Here is a 26,305-nt window from a genome sequence, read left to right as displayed (position 1 = left end):
GTTTCTTCCTCGGGAATCAATTTGTATTTAAATTTACTTTTCTGTATGGTAGAACCCTTCTTGCTCTCTGAAGGGTCTTCTATTTTAGAATATTGGCTACTGTCTAATTTATCAACTCCAGTCTTGTCAAGTTCCACTTCTTCCCTGAGGACCTCAGGGTCTGTTTTCTCCAGGAGAAGGCCGTCCTTATTAGGTTTTGTATTTTTGTTATCTAATCCATCCTTTTCAGAGGCTGTCTTCTCTGGGAAATCAAGAGTTTCAGAAGGTAGGGAGATCTCTGTTGCCTCTGGAGAGCATGGTGTCTTTTCTGGTTCTACTGTGCTCTTTGCTATCTCTTCAGGTATGGGACTCAGTTTTGATCCCTTTAAGAAGCTGATTATTAGTGGAAGATGATAAGACCCATACTTAAATAACCACAATAAAAATAGAATATGATAAATGCATATGAGAAGTACAAAGTTCTGTGGAAATTTATGAGGGAGAGCCTATTTCTAGCTGGAATAGGCAGAAAGAAGATGGAATTTGAACTGGGTTTGAAAAATGTCAGTAAGCAGAAATTGACATAAAACAGGGAAGAGTGTGTGATTTGGAATCAAAGAACCAGATTTGAAGCCCAGCTCTCTTCTTTACTACCTGCAGTGCCTTAGTATAAGGACTTACTTTTTCAGGGTCTCAGTTTCCTTATTTGTCATAATAATAACAACACAACTTATAGCACTTTAAAGCCTGCAAAACACATTTTATTTGGTGCTCACAACTTCTGTAAACGAAGTTGTTGAACTAGATGACCTTCCAAATTCCTTTGAATCAAAAAATATAAGCATTCATTCTCTTGATCTACCGTTCTACTAACTCTCCAAAAAGGAAATGAGATTAATTACACTTGAGCTGTTCTCGAGGAAGTCATGCTGGCTCTTTGTGATCACTGTTTCCTTTTCTAGATGTTTATTAACTACTCCTTTCTAGAATTTTTGTCAGGAACCAAAATTAAGCTCTTTGACTTATTTGCACAGGAAAACTGAAAATCAGGACACTTGTTACCTTCAGCCTAATGACATCCTTTCACATCCTACCTTATCTTTTATTGTTGTCAATGACTTAGTAATCACATTTGCCAATTATTTTAGTACACAACGTCATAGTTTTTTTTCTGTTCCATGTGCCTTGATTTCATCAAGGGCAGCCATCTATTCTGCTACTAGCTTTCTATGTAGAATTTATACTCCTTATTTTTTTTTCTTTTCTTTCCAGCTCAATTCTCTTTAGGAGAGAAAACAAGTGACTTAAAAACTAAATAGTTCTTCCTTCTCTCCATGATTAATGATGACCATCAAATCCACCTTTAGCATTCCTTTTCCCTCACATAATTTAATCATCTCTTTGTGTTGTACTTGTGACATTATTCTTATAGGACCATGCCTTACTTTTGTGTTTCTACTGTTAATTATCCCTGCTTTATGGATATCTCTTTTTTAAAAAAAAATCTAAGGTAGTGGAAGCTGTCTCTTTAGACAACTTCATTTTCCCTTCTCATTATGATTATATACTAAACTCAATACTGTAATATTCTTCTCTAAAATGTAATCTTCTCTTGTTATGGTTTTCTTGGGGTCTCTGGAGGCAGTTTTAGTTTCAGTTCAGTAATCACCCCAAATGCAGCCAGGTATTAAAGTCCAAATCCTTTATTGTCTCTTTCCAAGTCTTGTCTCCTTTCTTGCGGCCCGGTTAGCTTTCTTACTGACTTTCTGTAGTCTTAGTTCCGAGAGCTTGAGCTCTGTCTTCTGAATCTCCCCAACTGAATCCTGGTTGAGGCTCCTAGCTTATATTTGCTCTCTTAAAGGTATGAATCTTGTGGAACTATAGTAAGTACTAAGTATATATACTGATCTAGAGAACTGTTAAGCACCATGCTAAACAACCACCATGTTCAATTCCACCGACTTAGCACTCTGTTTCAAGTTCTGGTCCATAGCACAAAACTCTAGAAATGACCAGTTAGCAAACATTTATGAAATGCTTGGTATGTGCTAGGCACTGTTCTAAGCACAATCCAACCAGAGCAAAATATGGTAGGAATATTGCTTCTCTTTGTTCTGTACACTTTGATTTTCTTAATGCAACTTAAGTTGATATTAGCTTTGATTTTGGTGACTGTATCACATTGCTAATTCAAAGTGAGTTTCTGTCCATTAAAATTCCTATTTTTTATGCAGTTGTTGTCTATCCAAATGTCCCCTTTCCTACACTTGTGAAGCTGACTTTTGAATATGAGAGTAAGATGTAATGCTTATCCCTATTTAATTGTCATGTTAAATTTATACTTTCATTTTTTCCCATTGAACTCTCCTGGGTTTCCAACTATAATCCAATGTGTTTGCTATTCTATCATCTGCCAATCTGACAAGTGTGCACAATGCTATTTCCAAGAAAGTCTAGTATAAAGATAGGTTTACACTAGTGTTATTGTTGTTGTTATTCACTTGTATCTGACTCTTCATGACCCCACATGGGATTTTCTTGGCAAAGACATGGGAGTGTTTTTCCATTTCTTCTCTAATTCATTTTACAAATGAGGAAACTAAGGCAAACAGGATTAAGGGACTCGCCCAGAGTCACAGAGTTAGTAAGTATCTGAGGTCATGTTTGAATTCCGGTCTTTTTTATTGCAGACCTGGCACTCTATCCAGTGTACTTACTGATTTATATTAGAATGTTCATTTAATGTGGTTTTTAACAATATTTTAAATGACTAAGTAGCTTAATTACAAACAAAAGCATATTAAAAACTACTCAACAATGAGCATGTTTTCCTTGGTGTAGTGAAAAGAATTCTAGATTTATAATCAAAGAACTTGGGTTCAAATCCTGGTTTACTCCCTGTGTGACTTTGGGCAAATTTCATAATATGTATATAAGTCTATACATCCTCAGTAAAGAATTGAGGTCCCTTAAGTAGAGAGATAGAAAGATAGATACAGAGATTGATAGACAAACTAAGATAGATAGAAATACTTTGTAATATCTGGGCTAGCTCTCTGGAGGTCTTCCAAATGGGCCTTGGTTTCAGAATAATCACCACAAGAATAGTCAGGAATAAAGTCCAAAGTTTTTTTTTTAATCTCCTTCACAGTCTGGCTCCTTTACTGCTCCTGGGGCAGGTCTAGCTTTCTGGGGGATCTTCAGATGGGTCTTGGTCTCAGTAGAGGAGTACAGGAGTCAGGAGAGCCACCAGGATGGTGGGAAATGCAGTGTCTCTTTTCTAGGCCTTATTGGCTCTTATATACCTTATTGTAATTTTATTATCATAGGTGTCAATCTTGTTGAATAGGTATCAACTTGTAGAACTATACTAAGTACTAAGTACATGTAAACTAGATAATCATTATCTCAATTCCACTGAGTTAATATCTTGTTGTAGGATTAAATTAATCATACTGAGCCTTAAGTATACCTTTTCAGAGTTCCTGCCCTTTATATCTCCTGATTTCCTTTGTTTTAGAACATAGGTAACCATGCCCTCCTCAATTCTCAGGGAGGTGACAAACCCCAAAAAGAAAGTGATCACACCCCTTCCTGACTTCTCAGAAAGGGGTGTGTGTGAAAACACCAAAAAAGGAGTTGATCACACCCTCTCTGATGTCTGAGGAAGGGAGGTGAAAACACCAAAGGGAAATGGGGAGTCAAATCAGATTTTGTTAGCAGGTTTCCTCTGGGCCTAAGCATCTTGCTTGAAACAGGTATATATAAATCCATCAGCATGGGAGGTATCACACAAGCACATAGTGATATAACACAGGTTAGCAATGATGACTCTCCCCACAGCTGGCAATGTGGTATAACAAACATGAATTATACATGTAAGTAGTGATATAACAAACAATATGAATCAACATAGTATTGTAAAAGATTTCCAGAAGGCCTAGAAGGAAGTATATAAATAATATTCACCCATATACCTCCTTCAGCAGCCAGGAGAGATAGTCCAAAAGCAATCCATTGTCCATTATTTCATGCGTTAGGGAATCCAATGATTCCTGAAGGTTTTCAAGTCCTGCAATAATCTTATCATGTCTTAGGGAATCCAATGATTCCTGAGGGTTTTCAGGTCCTGCAACAATCTTATCATGTCTTAGGGAATCCAATGATTCCTGAGGGTTTTGAAGTCCTGCATCAGTCATATCATATCTCAGGGAATCCAGTGATTCCTGCGGGGTTTGAAGTTTTGCAACAGTCTTATCAACAATTTTTCATCTCAGGGAATCCAGTGATTCTTGCAGGTTTTGAAGTTCTGTAACAGTCTTATCAACAATTTTTGATGTTCATGAGTCAATTGCCATACACATTGGGTTAACAGCCATGCTTTTTCAGTGGCTTTTATTCTTAAATCAGATATATCCTGTCCTTTTATAGCTTTAACTAGTGCCTTTTCTAATCATGTCATAGGGGATGGACAAAGCTATTTCATGGGTGGTGCTGATTGTGTCACTGCTCCTCCCCCTCCTCCTTCTCCCTCCACCATGAAGGGGTGGGTCAGGGAATAGGCAATCTCCAATGGCTCCTGCTGTGAAGCACCACATTCCTTAATTTCATCAGCACTGTACTTAACTCCTTTCTTGTCTAATTCTTCATGCTTTTCAACTATTTTGTCACTATCATCCTCTTTCTCCTCTTTCATCTTTTTCCTTATTCTAAAACTTTTGTAATTCTTTAAAGTCAATTGTATTATGTTGTATATATAGAATGTTTAGAAATTGAATCAGGACCATTATCATTGTAATATTTAATTAGTTGCTCTCCCACTAGTTTTTCATGTGTCTATCTCTAAATTTTTTTCCTTGAAGAACCAAGGGGACATGCATTCTAATGTTTCTAAGCGCAATCTTCTCCCAAGTTACAATTAAATCTTGGGTTTTTAAAATTAGTTTAGCTATGCAATCTATAACCTTCCCTTGTGGTGGGGAAGGTTCTTTTCTAAGCATTTCTCCCATTTCAGCTGAAACACTAGTTTGGTCCTTATCAAAGTTTCCTGCTTGTTTATTTTTGTATTCACCCTATTTCCAGGTCACAGGGACTTCTTCACTGAACTCATAATCATGTCAGTTAAATGTAAGTCATTAGTCCATGTTCAGGCACCAAAATGTAATGTCTGAGCTAGTTCTCTGAAAAGCCTCCAAATGGGCCTTGGTTTCAGCAGAATAATCACCACAAGAATAGTCAGAAATAGTCCAAAGTCTATTTTATCTCCTTCACAGTCTGTCTCCTTCATCTGGGGGTAGGCTGGTTTTCTGGAGGACCTTCAGATGAGTCTTGGTCTCAGTGGAGGAGTATAGGAAGCAGGAGAGTCACCAGGATCCTGTCCTTGTTGGCTCTTAAATCCCTTATCGTTTCATCATAGGTGTCAATCTTGTAGAATAGGTATCAACTTGTAGAACTATACTAAGTACTAAGTACATGTAAACTAGAGAATCATTATTTCAATTCCACTGAGTTAATATCTTGTTGTAGGATTAAATCAATCATACTGAGCCTTAAGTATACCTTTTCAGAGTTCCTGCTCTTTACAATACTTGAATAGACAGATAGACAGATAGATTGCCAGACAGACTGACAGACAGAGAAACAGACAAATAGACAGATACATAGATGATAGATAAATGGATAAACAGACAAATAGATAAATAGATGGATAGACAAACAACTTAGATATTTAGATAGATAGATAGATAGATAGATAGATAGATAGATAGATAGATGTTATTAAATGCTTATGATTTCAAGGCAGTTGGCTAAGTAATAAGGATATAAAACAAAAACCAAAAAGTCCAAGACATTCCTTACTCTCAAAGAATTTACATTATAATAGAGATGGACAAAGTTGAAAGGGGAGCTGGAAATTGGCAAGGGAAGGAAAGAGAGAAAAAGAAGAAGCAGGAGCTCCTGTCAGATGATGAGCACTAGCATGGAGGCAGAGCAGGCTGGAGAGTTCTCACCTCTTGATCTTATGATCAAGTTTTCAGTGCACTGACTCTAGCTATTTCATTACTCTATAACATAGGAGATGGTATCGCATAACAGGAAGAACAGTTACCTTGGAATCAGAAGACCTGGGATAGAATCCTCATTCTGGGGTTCATGAGCATCATTGGGAAAGGCACGTTTAGGGTCTTTATTACCTATAAAATGAAGGGTTTAATTTTGGGGAGAAGAATGATCTCTAAGATTCCTTTGCAGATCTGACTCTTGAGGACTTCGTTTCTCTATTCTTTCTACTCTTTCTCTTTTCTCTCCCACTAAAATTCATAGATTCCCTCATTTCACACAAAGACAACTCCACTGTGTCAATTTATGAAATCACACCAGCTCCTGGCTCCTTGTTCATTATGAATGAACAAAACCCTTCACTCTAGTCCACCTTAGTATTGATTCTTGGGATGTTCAGAGAGTCATTTGGCATACCCAATTGCAGCTCCATTTTTTAATGGTTGCAGTTTAATCATTTTTCAATTGTGTTTACAACTTCTTGGTCCCTTTTGGGGTTTTCTTGGCAAAGATACTAGACTGGTTTGTTATTTACTTTTCCAATTCATTTTCCAAAGAGACTTATCTGAGGTCACCAGAGGGCTCTGAATCTGGATTTGAACTCAGATCTTCCCATCTCCAGGTCTGGTACTCTATCTATTGTGTTAATTTCTCTACTTCTACAGACCTCTAATTCCCAAGTTTTGGCCACTTAAATAAGAACCCAAAACCTCAGACTCTGACACCAAACTAACCATCAGGCTTGGAAAATAGGATCCTGAGTTTATAATTTGGTATCAAATTGCTATGGCTCTTGGTCATACTCCAATTTTGTGTTCCTGTTCTAGTAGGACTAATAGACATTGCCTTGTGGCAAAGTTCCACCTCTCCTCCCCTTTCCACTAATCAGACCTCTGACTTCAAAGACAGAACTAACATGAAGAGAATGGGGATTTGACCCCTCCCCAATGTCAACACAAAATAACAAGGTTCTTTGTCCCTGAGGCAATGGCCATCTCCTTCCCTCACATGTATACCCACAGTGGGATCATCTGTATCAACATGCCTCCCTCATTTTCAATAAAGCCACTCACTCTTTAGTTTTTACCCTTTAGTCCCCTGGCCAACCAAATAAAAATGTCCCCTGTCCAGTTTTGTCTGTTCTGACTCTGATTTAATTTAGGTTTATATATATATATATTTATTTATTTTTTATATTTATATATTTATTTATTTTATATTTATATATTTATTTATTTTTTATATTTATATATTTATATTATATTTTAATATATATTATATTTTATATATTTGTTATATATATATAAATTAAGGAGTGAGAGAAGAATGTGCTAGAAAAAAGGAAAAGAGAGAAGTGAAAAAGTGTAAATTATCTCCCACAAAAGAAGCAAGCAAAAGCTTTTGCAGTGGAGAAGAGGGGGAGGGGAGAAGAATGAGTGATCTTTAATTTCATCAGAATTGGCTTAAAAATGAAATAACATAGACACTCAATATGGGAATAGAGAACTATCTTATCCTTCAGGAAAGAAGGAAAAGAAGGGAATAAAAGAAGGGAATGAAGTGATAGAAGAGACGGCATATTATGAGAGGTGGGAGGATCAAAAATTAAACAGTTGAGGAGGGACAGGATGAAAGGAGAGAGAATTGAAATAATGAGGTGGGGTGGGGGAAAATACCTTTAGAAATAGTAAATGTGAAAAGAATTTTGAAGCAAGTTTCTCTGATGAAGGCCTCATTTCTTACATGGGAACTTAATCAAATTTATATATAAAAAAAAATAAGAGCCAGCCTCCAATTGATAAATTATTAAAAGATATGATCTATGTTTAAAGGACTATAAAAATCATGCCTTTAACCTTTTACCTAACAATACAACTTTGTTTCACCTAACAATACTATAATTAGGCCTGTATCCCAAAAGAGATTTTTTAAAAAGGATCTATATCTAAAAAATTTTTCTACAGCTCTTTTCTCAGGGCAAAGAGAGGATGCTCATCAGCTGGGAAATGTCTAAATAAACTTTGGCATGTGATTATGATGGAATACTATTATTCTACTAGAAATGATGAGCAGGATGCTCTCAGAAAAACCTAGAAAGTCCTCTATGCACTTATGCAAAATATTGTGGGATGATTAGCTATCAATGACTTTGCTATTTTCAGCAATACAATGATAAAAGACTGCTCTGAAGGTCTCAAGATGAAAAAAATGCTATCCATAACCAGAGAAAGATCTAACTGTGTCTGAATACAGATTGAAACATTTTTTAACTTTATTTTTCTTGAGGGCTTTTTTGGGGAGAGGGGAAGATTTATATTTTCTTTTGTAGCGAGGCATTGATGGAAATGTTTTGATTAACTTTGCATGTTCCTTTTCAATGTGGGGAATGGAGAGGGAAGAAGGGAAAGAATCTGTAACTCAAAGTTTTAAAAACAAATATAAAATCTCATTTTACATGTGACTGGGAAAAATAAAATATTTTTTAAAATGTAAAAAAAAAATTGATAACAATGACACTGACCACCAGGGTTATTGGGAGGATCAAATGGTATAATATTTGTTAAAATGCTTTGCAGAGTGCCCATTGCAAAGTAGTGCTTAATCAAAGCTTATTTTCTTTAGGCCTAGCTCTCTATATTTAAAAAGGTACATACAATAAAGGACTTCTTTTTTTCAGACTTCCTTAGGTATTTTGTCCCTAAATAGTACAAGTTGCTTAAAGCTACAACGTGTCAATAAACTTTGGCCTATGGCCATCTGCCCTCTAATCTTTTTTTTTTTCTTAATGATCTGTTATTAGCTCAAAAAAGTTGCAACCAAGTGGGGAAAATATTTTGAAATTTCATAATGTTATTTATGGCATTGATAAGTAGTATAGAATTGCCCCCAATAAGTTCGAATATCTGGAAAGCTAATAGGAGCTGAAGGAGCTAAATAAAACATGAGTGATAAAGCTTCTTTTGCTCCTCATGTTTTGTTTGGGAAGCATTTCAATTTCAGGAAATCAATCCTGGATTATGGATTGTACCAAGAATATGCAGAGACAAGTTCGATAATCAGCCCTCCAAAAGCATGACACAATTTAATCTTTACTTTAACACTTTCTACATCTTAATACTATTTGCTTCAGTTTTTCATCTATAAAATGTACTGGGGAAGGAAATGGCAAACTGGTCTAGTATCTCCATTAAGATAACACCAAATGGAGTCATGAAGAGTGAGATGTGATCAAAAAATTATCGAACACCAATATACTTTCTGCTTTCTATTTTATGGATTTCATTCCATTCACATTCACAATTATTACTAATAGTGCATTTCTCTCCATCCTTATTTTCCTCCTTTTGTCTCTGTCTCATATTTTGCCTCCCCATATCCTCTCTTCTATCAGCTTACCTTCTCACTTAAGCCTCTCCCTTCCTCACTTCCCTATAGAGTAACAAAAATTTCTTTGCCCACTTAGTACATATGCTATTCCTTCATTTATTCAGTTCTAATGAGACTAAGGTTCAAGAATTTCCCATCATCCCTTCATCTTCTTCTCTACTGTAAAAGCTGTTTTGCACCTCTTTCCATTATATATTTATTTATTTGTAATTATGGAGTAAATCAAGCATTTCCATAATACTATAATTGAAAAATACACATGAATTTGCAAATTTTTATGTAAAAGTTACTATTCCTTTTAAATATATAATAAATTTATCATTTTAAGTTCTTTTTTCTTCCCTCCATTTTCCCTTTGCACCTAGAGTTGGCTAGCATTAGACAGAAATGTGTATGTGTAAAATTATTTTATTCATACTTCTATTTTCAGTTCTTTCTCTGAATTCATATAGCATTTTTCTGTATGTTCTTTGAAGTCAATTTGAATATTCATAATATTCAAAATGACTTATTTATTCAAAGATATTTTAAAACAATATTGATGTTACTGTATATAACATTCTCTTGGGTTTATTCATTTTGCACTTCATTATTTAGTACAGATTTTTCCATTTTTAAAAAATAATTGAATTCATCATTTCTTATAGCATGGTTGTTTTCCATCACAATCATATGACATAACTTGTTCAGCCATTCCACAATTGATGGGTATTAATTTCTAGTTTTTGCCATCACAAATAGAGCTGCTACAGACATTTAAAAATATACAGTTCTTTTCTTCTCTTTTATATTATATAATTTATCCCATTCTATGTCTCCATTCTCCCAATTCATCTCTTTTTTTACCCCTTGACTTTTTCTGGGCATTTTCCCATCATAATCAACTTACAACCATGCCCTCTGTCTATGTATACTTCTTCTTACTATCCTAATAATGATAAAATTCTCAGAAGTTTCAAGTGTCATCTTACTATGTAGGAATATAAGCACCTTAACCTTATTGAGTCCTTTATGTTCCTCTTGAATTGTATATTTGAGAATCAAATATTCTATTCAATTCTGTTTTTTTCATCTGGAATATCTGAAAGTACATTATATCCCATTTCCCTGGATATGTGATTCATGCTTATAATCCTAGTTCCTTTGCCTTCCAGAATATCATATTCCAGTCCCTCTAGTCGTCTAAGGTACATGCTACTAAATCTTGTATTATCCTGACTGAGATTTGACAATATTTGAATTGTTTCTTTCTGAATATTTTCTATATTTTCTCTTTGACCAAGGAGTCTGGAATTGACTACAGCATTTCTAGGAGTTTTCACTTTGGGATCTCTTTTAAAAGATGCTTGAAGAATTCTTTTAATACCAGGGCAGTTTTCCTTGATTTTTTTGAAATACAATGTCTGGCCTCTTTTTTCTTTTGTTTCATAGCTTTCAGGTAGTTCAATAATTCTTAAATGATCTTCTCTCCATCGGTTTTCAGGTCAATTTTTCCCCAGTGAAATATTTCACATTTTATTCTATTTTTTTCATTATTTTGATTTTGTTTTTCTGTTTCTTGATACTGGAGTTGTTATCTTCCATTTATGTAATTCAAGTTTTTAAAAAATTATTTTCTTCTATTAGCTTTTGGACTTCTTTTTCCATTTGATCAATTCTGCTTATTTTCATCAATTAATTTTGGTACATCTTCTCCTGTTTTTTTTTTATTCTTCCTTTACCAAGCCATTTATTTTTTTCAAAAGATTCTCTTGCATTACTCACTTCTTTTCCCATTTTTTTTCTTTTCTACCACTTTCATTTAATTTTTAAAATACCTTTTGGGCTCTCTTAGTAAATCTTTTGGGGCTTAAGACAAATTCACTTTTTGCTATGAGATATGAAACTATTTTGACATTTTTGTCATCTTCTGATTTCATATTTTGATTTTCCCTGTCATTTTGGTAATTTTTTATGATCAGATTCTTTTTTTTTTTTTGGTTGTTGTTGTTATTTGCTCATTTCCCCAGCCTATTTCTTGGCTTCCAACTTTATATAAAAGTTATGGTCTGTTCCTGGGGTGGAGGGGACAATGTCCCAAGCTTTAGATTTTGTGTGTGTGTGTGTGTGTGTGTGTGTGTGTGTGTGTGTGTGTGTGTGTGTATGTGTGTGTGTGTGTGCGTGCTTCTGTTTTCAGAGATAGATTTGGAAATTTGTAAAATTTTAGTTTCTCCAAAGTGGTGAGCTAAGGAGTGGTGTCATCCCTGCTTTACTGGAAAGTGCCATGTCTATGAGAAAATTCAAGTACTTTTTCCCCACCCCGGAACTGTGATGAGGATCTTTACTCCTTTGTGGCTGTGAGTTTTAGTGTGCTATTGCCCTTCCTTATCCTGAAATTGAGATTTGGACCTGTGTTACAAATTTTCATATGGACAATGTAGCAGAGTCCTTCATCCAGTGCCAATAAAATGTCCCCAGTAATTTCCTTCCGACAATTGTCCAGTACTCTTACCATCTCTGGGCTAAAAGCTCTGGAAACTATCAGTTTAGTCACCCTCCTTTCTTCTCCCCCACCTCCATATCCTCCACCTCAAGGCCTACTACTAGCTTGACTATGGTCTAGTATAAACAATATTCTACTCTTACTTTAGTGAGATAAACCTTTCCTATAAACCTTGTAAGTTGTTTTTGACTGGAAAATTGTCTCACCTATTCCTTTTGTTGGTTCTGTAACTCTAGAATTTGTTTTGAGGTTTTACTTTAAAGTTATTTGGAGTGAAATTTGTAACAACTCAGGCAAATTCCTGCTTTTATTCCACCATCGTGGCTCTGCCCTGGTTTAAAATTTTTCTTTCCTCAATTTTTTTTTCAGATTAGTTGTTTTTTCTGTCAGATTACTTATATTTTCTTCTAGTTTTTCAATCTTCAGTCTTCAGATTTAGTTTTAATATTTCTTGTTGTACAAGATTTGAACCTAGGTATTTCTGACTTCAAATCCAGCTTCCAATTGTGTATATTAATCTTGCCAATGTTTTTCACCCATTTAGCTTTTCTTTCATGGATTATTAGACTAATGTTTTTTGGGTACTCAAGTATTTCATTGAGGAAGTTCTAAATGTTCTGGTATTTATACAATTAGCTCCATATAATCTGTGAACAGAAGTATCTGAAAGGCCTTATCATGTCTAGAAATTTTTCTTTCATTTGGACCTTGCAGAATAGGTCCTCTGTGACAAAGGCAAACATTTTAATGAGTGTATATATGTATATTCAAAATGCATACATACATGCATGAAATATGTGTATATATACACATGTTTAGATATATTACACACTGACACATGTGTGTATATGTGTACATATGTATAATTTCTAAATTATTCCTTTGTCATCTTATACAGCAAAATATTCTTAAGAGCTAATTCTGGTGTATCATCTTGGAGCCAGAAATTATTGAGTTGCTCTCTGACTCCCTATCCAACCGGATATTCCTTATTACAATATTAAGTAAATAGCCAGATTAGTTTGCATTTTTATGGAAGTTTAGAAAGAGATTTTAGTTATAGCACATTGGGTACAAAGACCATTGGGATAGTCCTCAGCGTGCCTTGGTTCCATTTCATCAATTTCAGCAATTCATACTGTACCTGCCAAATACTTATCTGGACAGCTAGGGAGAAGAGAGTCAGATTCTCTCTGGGTGTAACACTTTTGACAGGGTCACTGTGACTTTTTCCCACATCAGTTATATAAAGTTTTGGTTTTGGCAACTTAGTGAAATGTTGTGTTCCAGTTGTTTGTAACTAAATAAGAAATGGTGCCAATCATTTTGTGGCTTTAGCAGCTTAGTGGTCTGGCTACTTCAGATGCTTATTTACTGGTTCCAGATAATATAATTAGATTTATTTTTATTTTTTCAACAAACAAAGATAAAACTAATAATAAATAACAAAAGAACAAACTTATTAAAATTTAAAATTCCCACTGAAATTAGTGGGAAAATGGCATATAGACAAAAGTACTAAAATAATAATAAAATTTCTTACTACAGAATGATGGATTAGAGTTGGAGACAAATAATTTTGGTTTAATTCCCAGACAAGACTTTAAACTTATTCAAACTCTGTACTTTCTGAACCATATCTGTGAATCATTCTGAGCAACATGTATGTCTGTATTTGGTTAGAATACTAGCAAATTTCTTATGTTACATAAAACCTATGATTAATCTAACTCATTTAGAGATTTACCCTCTTTTATTAAACTTGGACTTGCCTATCTAGAAACTTTCCTGATGTGACTCCTAGAAGGCAGAGATTGTACCTTATATAAACATCAGTCCAGAGCTTTGTATATTGCTTATATAGCTCTGTGTCCAGATTTTTATCTAGTAAAAAAAAAGTTTCTTGAGAGCAGAGATTATTATTTTTTATTATTTATTATGTTATATATTTTATTATATGTGTTGTCATATATATTATTATTATATTTTATTATATTATTGTTGATTATACTTTGAAACCTCATTCATCACCTAACTAGAAGCATGGTATCATGGATAGAGAACCAGTCCAAGAAAGACTTGCATATATTGGCGATATAATCTAGAAAAAGGAAGATGCTTCTCATATTAAGATTATTGGAAAGCAGGTCCTAATCTATGTGGTTAGAAGGAGCTCTTCACAGCAATGAAATAAAATCCAAGCTCCCTTGTTACAATGTCATTGATATGAGAATACACAGTTATAAAAATGCATGCTGATATGTTCTATCTCGTGTCTTTTTTGTCTTTTTTCTAGTATGATTTTCGGATGACCTGTTGCTTAGCTTTTTTCAGATTTATTTTTCCCTACATTCATCTTTTCTTTTTGTGAAAAAATAATGTTAATCTTCTGATAAATTTCTTTTCAATGTTCTATGAATGTTTTCCAAATGGCTGTTGTAATTGATAGATACAACCTTATGCACTTGTTGGCTAAAGTTATTTCTAGAATCTTCTGACCCACTTATTGAGATGATGGTTACTTTAGTTAAACTTCTTTAAGAAATGATGACCTCCTTTCTATCCAGGTTACTTATACCTTTGGAATCCAATTCTTACCGTGCAACAAGAAATTTGGTTTTACACACATATATTGTATCTAGATTATACTATAACACATTTAATATGTATGGGATTGCCTGTCATCTAGGGGAAGGAGTAGAGGGAGGGAGGGGAAAATTTGGAAAAATGAATACAAGGGATAATGTTGTAAAAAAAAATTACTCATGCATAAGTACTGTCAAAAAATTATAATTATAAAATTAATTTAAAAAAAGAAATTATGACCTCCATCCTTTTCTCATTCTTTTTCTACCTTGATAAGCAAAAAAATTAATTTAAGTAAATACACTTGTATGTGTTAATTGTACAACAAATAGAATCTATTCTGTCTTCAAATTTAATGTTCCTGTTGATTACAATCTAATTATAAAGGCTCTAATCTAATGACTCATCATGAACTGAAAACCTTGGCTTCTGAAATGCTATGTTAATAGAACTCAGATTCTTGTGGATTCTATCAAGCTGGAAAGGTTTTTTGTATAATGCTAGAAACAATCTGTGTGTAGGACCAACTTAATAGAGCTAAAGAGTCTCATAATAATAATAAAATAAGTTAGTCACCAGGTGCCAAATTCTTTGACTACAGCAATTTATGAAATAAAAGAAAATATGAAATGAGCTATGATTCATTATGGTTCCCTTACCTTTCTAAGTGACAAAGAAAAAGTGGACAGAGGGTGGTAAGGAAAAGTCCTACAGTTTTTAGACACATATTTTATAATCATTAATTTAACTAGTAATTTACTTTGAAAATGAGATTTGTCCAATGACCAGAGTAGTATACTTTTGGAAGTATTCACATCAGCAGCTCTTTTTATAGTGTCAAGGAATTGGACATTGAGTGAAAGCCCATTATTTGGCGAATAGCTGAACAATTTATGGTATATGAATGTAGTGGTATATTATTGTTCTACAAGAAATGATGAGCACCTAATTCACTATTGATTACAGAAATGCACATTAAAACAATTCTGAGGTATAACTATACACCTCTCAGATTGGCTAAGATGACAGGAAAAGACAATGATGAATGTTGGAGGAAATGTGTGAACTGATCCAACCATTCTAGAGAGCAATTTGGACCTATGCCCAAAGGGCTATCAAACTGTGCATACCCTTTGATCCAGCAGTGTTTCTACTGGGCTTGTATCCCAAAGAAATCATAAATGAGGGGAAAAGGATACACATGTGCAAAAATGTTTGTAGCAGCCCAATTCCAAGGAATTGGAAATTCAATGGATACTAATGAATTAAGGAATGGCTGAATAAGTTATAATACATGAATGTGATGGTATACTATTGTTCTTTTTAAATATTTTAATAGTTTTTATTTACCAGATATATGCATGGGTAATTTTACAACATTGACAATTGCCAAATCTCTCGTTCTATTTTTTCCCTCTTTCCCCACCCCAGATGGCAGGTTGACCAATACATGTTAAATATATTAAAGAATAAATTAAATACAATGTATGTATACATGTCCAAACATATACTATTGTTCTATAAGAAAAAATGAGCAGGCTGATTTCAGAAAAGTTGAACTTTATATGAACTGATGCTGAGTGAAGCAAGCAGAACCAAGAGAGTATTTTACACAGTAACAAGATTATGTGATAATCAAATGTGATGGACTTGTCTCTTCTCAACAATGTGGTGATCTAAAGACAATTCCAATATAGTTAGGATAGAAAATGCCACCCAAATCCAGAGAGAGAATTATGGAAACTGAACATGGATCAAAGCATAGTATTTTCACCTTTTTTCTGTTTTATTTTCTTTTGGTCTGATATTTCTTATACAACATGACAAGTATGAAAATATGTTTAAAAGGATTGTACGTGTTTAACTTATATCAGATTGCTTGCTGTCTTGGGGAGAGGGGAGGTAAGGGAAAGAAGGAGAAAAATTTGAAACATAGCCTTACAAAAAATCAGTGTTGAAAACTACCTTTACATGTATTTAGAAAAATAAAATAATATTGAGGAGAAAAAATTAACACATAAGAAGGAACAATTCACATCAATACCAATCCTTTCTCTATAGACAGCCAGATAACATAAGGAAGGAAGATTCACAAGTTCATCTTGGAGAGATAAAGTAGCCATTGGAATTGTTGACATTATGCATCTCATGAAAAAAAAAGAAACAAAGTATCATGGGACAGTTGAAGTTTCTTAGGATAGTTTGAAATTCTTTTGAGAAGTCTTTGTTCATTCTTTGATAACTTATTTGTTGGGAAATGAATCTTGGTCTTATGTATCTGTATCAATTAACTTGTATTGACTATCTTACTCTTACCAGAGATATTCAACATTTTTTTCCCCACTTGATTGTGTTTTTTTTTCTTGCTCTAGAAGCATTGATTTTATTCATGGAAAATCTTTGTGATTTTTATGTAATTGAAATGGTCTATTTTGTCTTTTGTGAGCTTGTATATTCTTTTTCTAGGGGCAGAGAGAGTATCAGGCTTGGAGTCAGAGACATGAGTTTAAATCCTAGTCTTCAATACTTACTAGCAATTTATTTAACCTTGTTTCTCTCAATTTCCACATCTGTAAAATGAGTTGGAGAAAGAAATGGCAAACTATTCCGATATGTTTTCCAAGAAAACCCTAAAGGGTGTCACAAAGAGTCAGACATGACTGAAAATGACTAAAGAATAACAAAAAAAAAGATATGAATTTTTCCTTAGACAAAGTTATAAAAAACTAAAACTTCCCAAATTAAAAAAATGTGAACTTATTTGACCTTTTCTTTTTTCCATAACTAACATTTTCTCATTTTCTTTTCTTTTTTTGCATTTTTAATTATTATTATAGCATTTTACTGACAAAATATATGCATGGATAATTTTTTATCACTGACCCTTGCAAACACTTCTGTACAACTTTTCCCCTGCTTCCCTCTACCTCCTCCCCTAGATGGCAGGCAGTCCCATACATATTAAACATGTCAAAGCACATGTTAAATACAATATATATTTGACCTTTTCTTTTTACTCAGAACTTATTTTGACATATAGTGTCACCTGCTGGTATAAATATAATTTTTTTTTTTATCAAATTCCTTGAAATTTCACTAGCAAGGAAATTCTTGCCAAATGGAGTCATCCCCTCCCACCTAGTTTATATTCTTAAATTGATTGGATACTCATCTGAATAATGCATTCAGATCACTTCTTAGTCCTGCTCAACTATTCTCTTTTCTGACTTATTTTTATATTTAGCTTCTGCTAAGCAATTCTGATAATTGTTCCTTTTAAAAATTTAGTTTGAAATCTAATGCAGAGGAAGTTGTGAAGTAGTGGGTAAAGAGGTGAGCTTTGGGACAGAGACATAAATTTAGATCCTATTTCTGAGACACAATGGATGTGTGACCCTGGGCAAGTCACTTAGTAGTTAGATTTTCTAGTAACTTGCTAGCCTTCTAAGTTACAAAGGAGGTAGCAAGAGTATAAGTGAGGAACATATAAAAATTCTTTATATCAATGAAATAAAATATCTAGTTCCTATATTTATCCCTTGAAATCCAATATTTTTATGCATGCTTCATTTCTGTCTTTTCTTTCCTTATTTCCTTTCTATATATATTTTTATTCCCTCAAATAAAGTTTGTTTTTATTTTGTTTTGTTATATAACAAACACCTGTCAACTTCATTAATATAGAAAAAACCTATATATTAATTTAAGTAGTATGGTCATTTAAAAATTAATTTGGTACACTTTAACAATGAGCAATGAATCTCTTTATTTAAGTCTTCCTTTATCCCTATAGTGTTTTTATAATTCAATTTATGTAAGTTTTGGTAAGTTATCTGTTAGGTGTTTTATATATATAGTTTAATAATTTTGAAAGGAATTTCTTTACTCAATTCCTCTTTTTTTTATACTTTGCAGAAATGCTAATGATTTTTTGTAGATGTGTTATTATATATAGTTATTATACTGAAGATACTGATTACCTGTTTTTTCCCTTCCTCTGGAATTTTCTAAGTAAATCACCATACAGCCTACATATAAGGATAATTTTTCTCCTCTTTAGTAGTATTTGTATTTTTAATTTCTTCTCTTATCCTATTGCTATTGCTAACATTTCTAGAACTAAGTCAAATAATAGTGGGGAGAAGATGCATCTTTAAACCTCGACTAACAGAGAAAACTTCAAAAGTTTTGTTGTTACAAATATTACTGGCCTTTGATTTTTGACATGTGATTTTGATTTTATTAATTTTTTAATATGATCAGATTGTTTGTATAAAATAAATAAAAAACTTTCTTCCCCATCAGTTCACATAACTATGTGGTTTATGTTGTATTTTTTGTTGTTCTTTACATGAGCATATTATTTTCCTAATGGTGAACTATCCTTTCATCCTTGGTATAAATCCAATTTTGTGAAAATAGTTATATTTTGAATATGTTGCATTTGCATAATAATTTTTTCAAAGTTTTTACATCAATATACATTACTAAGATTCCTGATTTGTCTATCAGTACCATATTTGCCTCATAAAAAGAGATCAATAGAATGCCTTTTTTCTCACTGAATAATATTATCTTTGATATTTTTAGCTTCTCTTTAAATATTTGAGGAAATTCACTTTTAAATTATCTGGATAAATAAGGTTTTCCTTTATATATTCACTTTTAGCTTTTTCTATTTTTATTTTTGAGATGGGGTAAGATTTATACTGTTTAATTAGCTTTATTATTTGAAAATTTCAGAGGCAGTCATCCTTTCCTTTAAGTTCTTAATTTTTTGCTTTAACTTTTGTGTGATTTCTGATATTTATTTTTACTTTTTCTGTTTTTATTATGAATTCACATTTGTTGCCTCTTTTTGGATCAAGTTATTTAAAAGCTGATAAATTGTATTAATATATTAAGGGAGCTTGAAGTGGTTTGTCTACATGATCTATGGACAAAGAAAAAATATTTGACCAATCCAGAGATGAGATCATTACAGGATATAAAATGTATAATTATGATTACATGAAATAAAAAAAAAAACTTTAGCACAAACAAAACCAATGTATACAAGATTAGAAAAAAAGTAGAAAACCAGAAGAAAAATTTTATAGTAAGTTTCTCTGATAAAGGTCTCATTTCTCAAATGTATGTATAAATGATTCAAATTTATAAAAATAAAAGTCATTTTTAATCGATCAATGGTCAAAAGATATGAATAGGCAGTTTCCACACACAAAAAAAAAGAAATCAGTTATCTAGTCATATAAAATGCTCTTAATCAATACTATTAAAGAATAATAAATTTTAATAAAGAGTATTAAATAAATGGAAATTAAGACAACTCTGAGCTACCACTCACACCTATCAGATTGGCTTATGTGACAGAAAATAAAAATGACAAATATTGAAGGGGTGGGGGGAAATTGAAAAGTTAATGCAGAATTGGTGGAGTTACGAACTGATCCAACAATTCTGGAGAGTATTTTGGAACTTTATGTTATGTACTGTACTAAGCACTAGAGGTACTAAAATAAAATGTGAAAGTTAAAAAAAAAAAACCTTTTCTTCTAATAAGGGAAATAATATGTATTTAGGTATGTAACAATAATATGAAAACTCAGAAAATTGATGGGTTTAAGTGATGAATTTTTTTTTAGAAATGTTGAATTTGTGGTGCCTTTAAAATATCTAGTTCAACATGTCCTATATGTAGTTGTTGATGTGAAATATCATGGAAATGATAACTGAAACCAAGAGAGCTTTATAAAATCATGAACTAAGAATGTGGAAAAGAGAATTCAGGACAGTCTTGGGTTATATATACACTTAATGACAAGGTTGGTGATTTCTCAAAGAATACAGAGGAATATTTAGACAGATAAGGAGGGAGAAAAATCCCACTTGGCTTTTCTTGAAAATTCTACCTATTATTATTATCTTAAGAAGTTTTTAATTGGTCTTTATGCCTTTTTATACCACCATAGTTATCCTAAATAGCTTTTCTGTTTTCCTTACCAGAAAGCCATCTTATATGAAAAAAAGCATCTTTTAGAGATATAAAAAAGTCAGCATAACTTATTAACATATTGACAAAGTCTGAAAACATTTGAAATGTGTAAGGGCAAGAATGGGAGTGTCTTCTCATGTTTTTTCTTTGTTTCTCTCTTTTATTTATTTATTTTAATAGCTTTTTATTTATAAGACATATGCATGGGTAATTTTTCATCATTGACCCTTGAAAAACCTTGTTCCAACTTTTCCCCACCCCCTCCCCTAGATGGCAGGTAGACCAATACATGTTAAATACATTAAAATATATGTTAAATGCAATATATGTATACATATTTATACAGTTACCTTGCTGCACAAGAAAAGTTGAATTTAGAAATAAGGTAAAAATAACCTAAGGAGGAAAACAAAAATGCAAAGGACAAAACATGAGTGGAAATGCTACGTTGTGGTTCACATTCATTTCCCATAGTTCTTTTGCTGGGTGTAGCTGGTTCTCTTCATTATTGAACAACTGGAACTGATTTGGTTCATTTCATTGTTGAAGAGAGCCACATCCATCAGAATTGATCATCATATAGTATTGTTGTTGAAGTGTATAATGATCTCCTGGTTCTGCTCATTTCACATAGCATCAGTTCATGTAAGTCTCTGCAGGCCTTTCTGAAATCATCCTGTTGGTCATTTCTCACAGAGCAATAATATTCCAAAACATTCGTATACACAATTTATTCAGCCATTCTTCAATTGATGGGCATTCATTCAATTTCCACTTTCTAGACACTACAAAAAGGGCTGCCATAAACATTTTGGCATATATGGGTCCCTTTCCCTTCTTTAATATCTCTTTGGGATATAAGCCCAGTAGTAACATTGTTGGATCAAAGGGTATGCACAGTTTGATAACTTTTTGAGCATAATTCCAAATTGCTCTCCAGAATGGTTAGATGCATTCACAATTCCACCAACAATGTATCAGTGTCCCACGTTTCCCACATCCTCTCCAAAATTCATCATTATCTTTTCCTGTCATCCTAACCAATCTGAGAGGTGTGCAGTGGTATCTCAGTATTGTCTTAATTTGCATTTCTCTGATCAGTAATGACTTGGAGCATCTTTTTATATGGCTAAATATAGTTTCCATTTCTTCATCTGAAAATTGTCTGTTCATATCTTTTGACCATTTACCAATTGGAGAATGGCTTGATTTCTTATAAATTTGAGTCAATTCTCTCTATATTTTGGAAATGAGGCCTTTATCAGAACCTTTAACTGTAAAAAGTTTATTGCTTCCCTTCTAATCTTGTCTGCATTCGTTTTGTTTGTATAAAATCTTTTTAACTTGATATAATCAAAATTTTTTATTTTGTGATCAATAATGATCTCTAGTTCTTCCTTGGTCACAAATTCCTTCCTCTTCCACAGGTCTGAGAGATAAACTATCCTATGTTCTTCTAATTTATTTATAATCTCATTCTTTATGCCTATCAAGAACCCATTTTGACTTTATCTTGGTGTATGGTGTTAAGTGTGGGTCAATGCTTATTTTCTGCCATACTAATTTCCAATTTTCCCAGCAGTTTTTGTCAAACTGTGAATTCTTATCCCAAAAGCTGGGTCTTTGGGTTTGTCAAACACTAGATTATTAGAGTTATTGACTATTTTGTCCTGTGAACCTAACCTATTACACTGATCAACTAATCTATTTCTTACCAAATGGTTTTGGTAACCACTGTTTTATAATATAATTTTAGATCTGGTACAGCTAGGCCACCTTAATTTGATTTTTTTCATTAGTTCCCTTGAAAGTCTTGACCTTTTGTTCTTCCAGATAAATTTTGTTGTTATGTTTTCTAGGTCATTAAAATAGTTTTTGGGAGTCTGATTGGTATAGCACTAAATAAATAGATTAGTTTAGGTAGTATTGTCATCTTTATTATACTCGACCTAGCCAAGAGCATTTAATATTTTCCAATTGTTTAGATCTGACTTTATTTGTGTGGAAAGTGTTTTGTAGTTTTGCTCATATAGTTCCTGACTTTTCCTTGGCAGATAGATTCCCGAATATTTTATACTACAGGCAGTTATTTTAAATGGAATTTCTCTTTGTATCTCTAGCAGTTGGATTTTATTAGTGATATATAAGAATGCTAATGATTTAGTGGATTTATTTTGTATCCTGCAACTTTGATAAAGTTATAGATTGCTTCTACTAGTTTTTTAGTTGATTCTCTAGGGTTTTCTAAGTATACCATCATATCATCTGCAAAGGGTGATAATTTGGTTTCCTCATTACCTACTCTTATTCTTTTAATCTCTCATCTCTTATTGCTGAAGCTAGCATTTCTTTCTTTCTTTCTTTTTAAACAGAGTTGACCCGGCCTGTGGGTCTCGAACTAGGGATGGCTGAAGTCCCAGAAGCAAGTCAATATCTGAAATTTGACCCAAAATCTAGAACAAAACATAAATCTAACAAATAAAGGTTAGAACAGTCTATGATAGAAAAACTGGTCCAGAGGACTGCTGCAAAAACAGGCCAAAACAGATTGGCCAGCAGCTTCCTATGTGAAAAAAAATGATTAAAAACTTTAAAACAAAACATTTGTGTTTTCTAACAGTAGCAGACAGATGACCAGACTAAATGCTTATTTGCCCAAGCATTTAGGATACAATGATTGCATATAAAAAGGTGGAGCTTTACAACTCCCCAAAAAGCATTAACTAATTAACTTTAAGTTCAAGAAAATTTTCATTCCCAATAATAAATTCCATTCATCAGATTTCTGATAAATTCTAAACATTTGTCATAACCTTATATTGATAACAGTAAGGACTTTGTCTCAATAATTTCACAACTTAAACAATTATCATATTCAAATAGATGTTTCATAAATGAGCATTTTGCTTTTAAAATACTCAATACATAGTAAAATATCCCAAATTGCATATTGTCCTTAACAGAAACACTTTCAAAAAAAAAAAAAACCCAGAAAAAACCTATTACTTTAGAGGCTCTTTAAATAATCTCATAATGACCCAATATAATCTTTAAACTTTAAATGTTTTAAACTTATACAAAATGTCCAAATACTACATACAAGAATTCAAGAAGTTCTTAAAGTAGCCATTAAACTTTTAATATGGATCACATTTATGACCATATTGCACATTTTGTATCAAGAAACAAATATTCAATCAATTAACCTAAACTTGATCCAGGCACTTTAAAGCACTCTTTTGTTGCTACAGTAGCAACTTGACGAAAATAAGGCAGGAAACACCTGGGGGGGAGGGGAGGAAAGTATTCCATGTGCTCACCCTTCCCCTATTCAAAAACACTTTTTCCCTTTCATCCTTCCATTAAAAACTTTTCTCTTTCCTTCTTGCAACATACCTTGCTCATCCTTCTTCCTTCAAAACCTGTAAAATTCACACTGTATAGCCTATAACCCGAATCAAACCCAAACAAATTTTTCCTTTCTGAGGGTTGGCCTAACTGCAATTAGCAAATCTCTCTTTTTTAGCAGTAAATGCATCAATATTCAAACAAATTCCAAGATCTTATACTCAGAATAAACAATCTAATATGCAAAAGGACATTAGCCAAATTTTAATTTCCATAATCAAATGTTTTTTTTTTTCTGCTGCTAGAGTTTTGATCAGATAAGGGCCTTTACTCTAGCAGGCTCTAAAGACTGCTTTAAGGGAAAAAAAAAACTTTCTAGTTTAAAATAGTCAAGTTTTTTCTTTTACTTACAAATTAGCACAACAGGTTAAAAAGTTTAAAATCACAAACAGTTTTTATATTAAGTAACATTAAAATAATCAATTCCCAAATTTCTTAATCATTGTTTTTAAAACTTAACAAAGCTCTTAAATCACCAAAGCAAACTAGAGGCTTTTCCTAGGACCCCTGCTGCCAGAGAGAAGTTTGTTTCACCTTGAACATTCTTCCCTCCCAGAATCCAAACAGAGCTTCTCTAAACTTCCAAGCCCATTTTAATGCACTTCTCTGCCTTCACAGGGAATGCCTAGATATTCCATGATTTAAGACCACTCTGAAAGAATTACTATTCTGAATGAATTCCAATTTCCACAATTCAGCCTGTTATTTTTCTAAGCCTGTAACACAGAGGCTGAATTCTTATCTCTTATGAGCTTGCTAACTTTTAACACAGAACAAAAAATTCAAAGCAGACAAACATACACAGACAGACACAGAGCTCTATTTTTCTTAACTTTTAAGCCTCTTTCTCTAAAGCTTTCTTTTAAGATCTTTCCTTTTAACCTTAATTCCTCGTTCCCTAAAACTCTCTTTAAGATCTTTAACGAAAGTCTGTTCTTTAGAAAGGTGGGAGCCCATGATTGCGACGGATTGGTTCACTTACCCTGTATGTGAAGATTCTCTTCGGGGTCCTTAGACGGGAGCCTGGCCAGGCGGTTCATCTCTCCTTCTCTTCGTCAATCCGTCGGGCTGATATGGATCTTCAGGTCCCTGTTCGGGCGCCAATTTGACCCGGCCTGCGGGTCTCGAACTAGGGACGGCTGAAGTCACACATCAGTCTGTAAGCCGGAGGCTGGGGGAGGCGTTTGCCTGGGGATGGGCTGAAAAGAAAGAATGGAAACCACTCTGTGTAGTGACAGAATAGCTCGTTTATTGAGGCAAAGCAAAGGGTTTTTATATGTTGTGGAGCGAATGCCACGTAGCAAAGTAAATTTCCATAGAACAAAAGATATAACATTTGTTGACCATATATCAGAAAGTCAAGGCAATATGTGACGGTTTGCGGTTGGAACATTCGTCATGTTTTTGACAGTTAACGCCTGGGTCAGAGAAACCTTGGGGCAGGGAGTTCTCACACAATCAGGACATTCCTTTGGGGCCAAGACTTTTATCTAATCTTAAAATGGTTTGTAGATGTCTGGGTGAAGGGCCTTGGCACAGAGTCTTTTTTTTTTTCTTTTTCCTGAGGCTGGGGTTAAGTGACTTGCCCAGGGTCACACAGCTAGGAAGTGTTAAGTGTCTGAGATCAGATTTGAATTCGGGTCCTCCTGAATTCAGGGCTGGTGCTCTATCCACTGCGCCACCTAGCTGCCCCTGAAGCTAGCATTTCTAACACAATATTGAATAGTAATGGTGATAGTGGGCAAACTTGTTTCACTCCTGATCTTACTGGGAAAGGTTCCAGTTTATCTCCATTACATATGATGCTTACTGATGATTTTAAATAGATGCTACTGGTTATTTTAAGGAAAAGTACATTTATTCCTATACTCTCAAGTGTTTTTAATAGGAATGGATGTTGGATTTTATCAAATGCTTTTTCTGCATCTGTTGAGGTAATCATATGACTTTTGTTAGTTTGGTTATTGATATAGTCAATTATGCTAATAGTTTTCCTAATATTGAACCAGCCCTGCATTCCTGGTATAAATTGTCTTTAGTCATGGTATATTATCCTGGAGATAATTTTCTGTAATCTTTTTGCTAATGTTTTATTTAAGATTTTTGCATCAATATTTATTAGGGAGATTGGTCTATAATTTTCTTTCTCTGTTTTCAACCTACCTGGTTTAGGTATCAGTGCCATGTCTATGTCATAAAAGGAATTTGGTGGGAGTCCTTCATTCCCTATTTTTCCAAATAGTTTATATAACATTGGAGTTAATTGTTCTTAAAATGTTTGGTAGAATTCACATTTAAATCCATCTGGTCCTAGGCATTTTTTCTTAGGGAGCTGATTAATAGCTTGTTCTATTTCTTTTTCTAAAATGGAACTATTTAAGTAATTTACTTCCTCCTCTGTTAATCTG

General features: G+C 33.4%; 1 long non-coding RNA gene across 1 annotated transcript in view; it reads right to left on the bottom strand.

Moving 5' to 3' along the window:
- The window catches only part of LOC141555348 (uncharacterized), an 83,860-nt gene extending 58,433 nt beyond the window's left edge, over nucleotides 1-25,427 (bottom strand). The window contains exon 1 of the long non-coding RNA XR_012486167.1: nucleotides 24,880-25,427. This is a non-coding gene — a long non-coding RNA (uncharacterized LOC141555348). The remainder of the gene's footprint in view (nucleotides 1-24,879) is intronic.
- Nucleotides 25,428-26,305: the final 878 nt, after the last annotated feature.

Source organism: Sminthopsis crassicaudata, chromosome 2 (genome assembly GCF_048593235.1).
Source record: "Sminthopsis crassicaudata isolate SCR6 chromosome 2, ASM4859323v1, whole genome shotgun sequence".
NCBI lineage: Eukaryota > Metazoa > Chordata > Mammalia > Dasyuromorphia > Dasyuridae > Sminthopsis > Sminthopsis crassicaudata.
The sequence above is the reverse complement of the archived record's forward strand: the minus strand, read 5'-3'. Positions and strand labels throughout refer to the sequence as shown.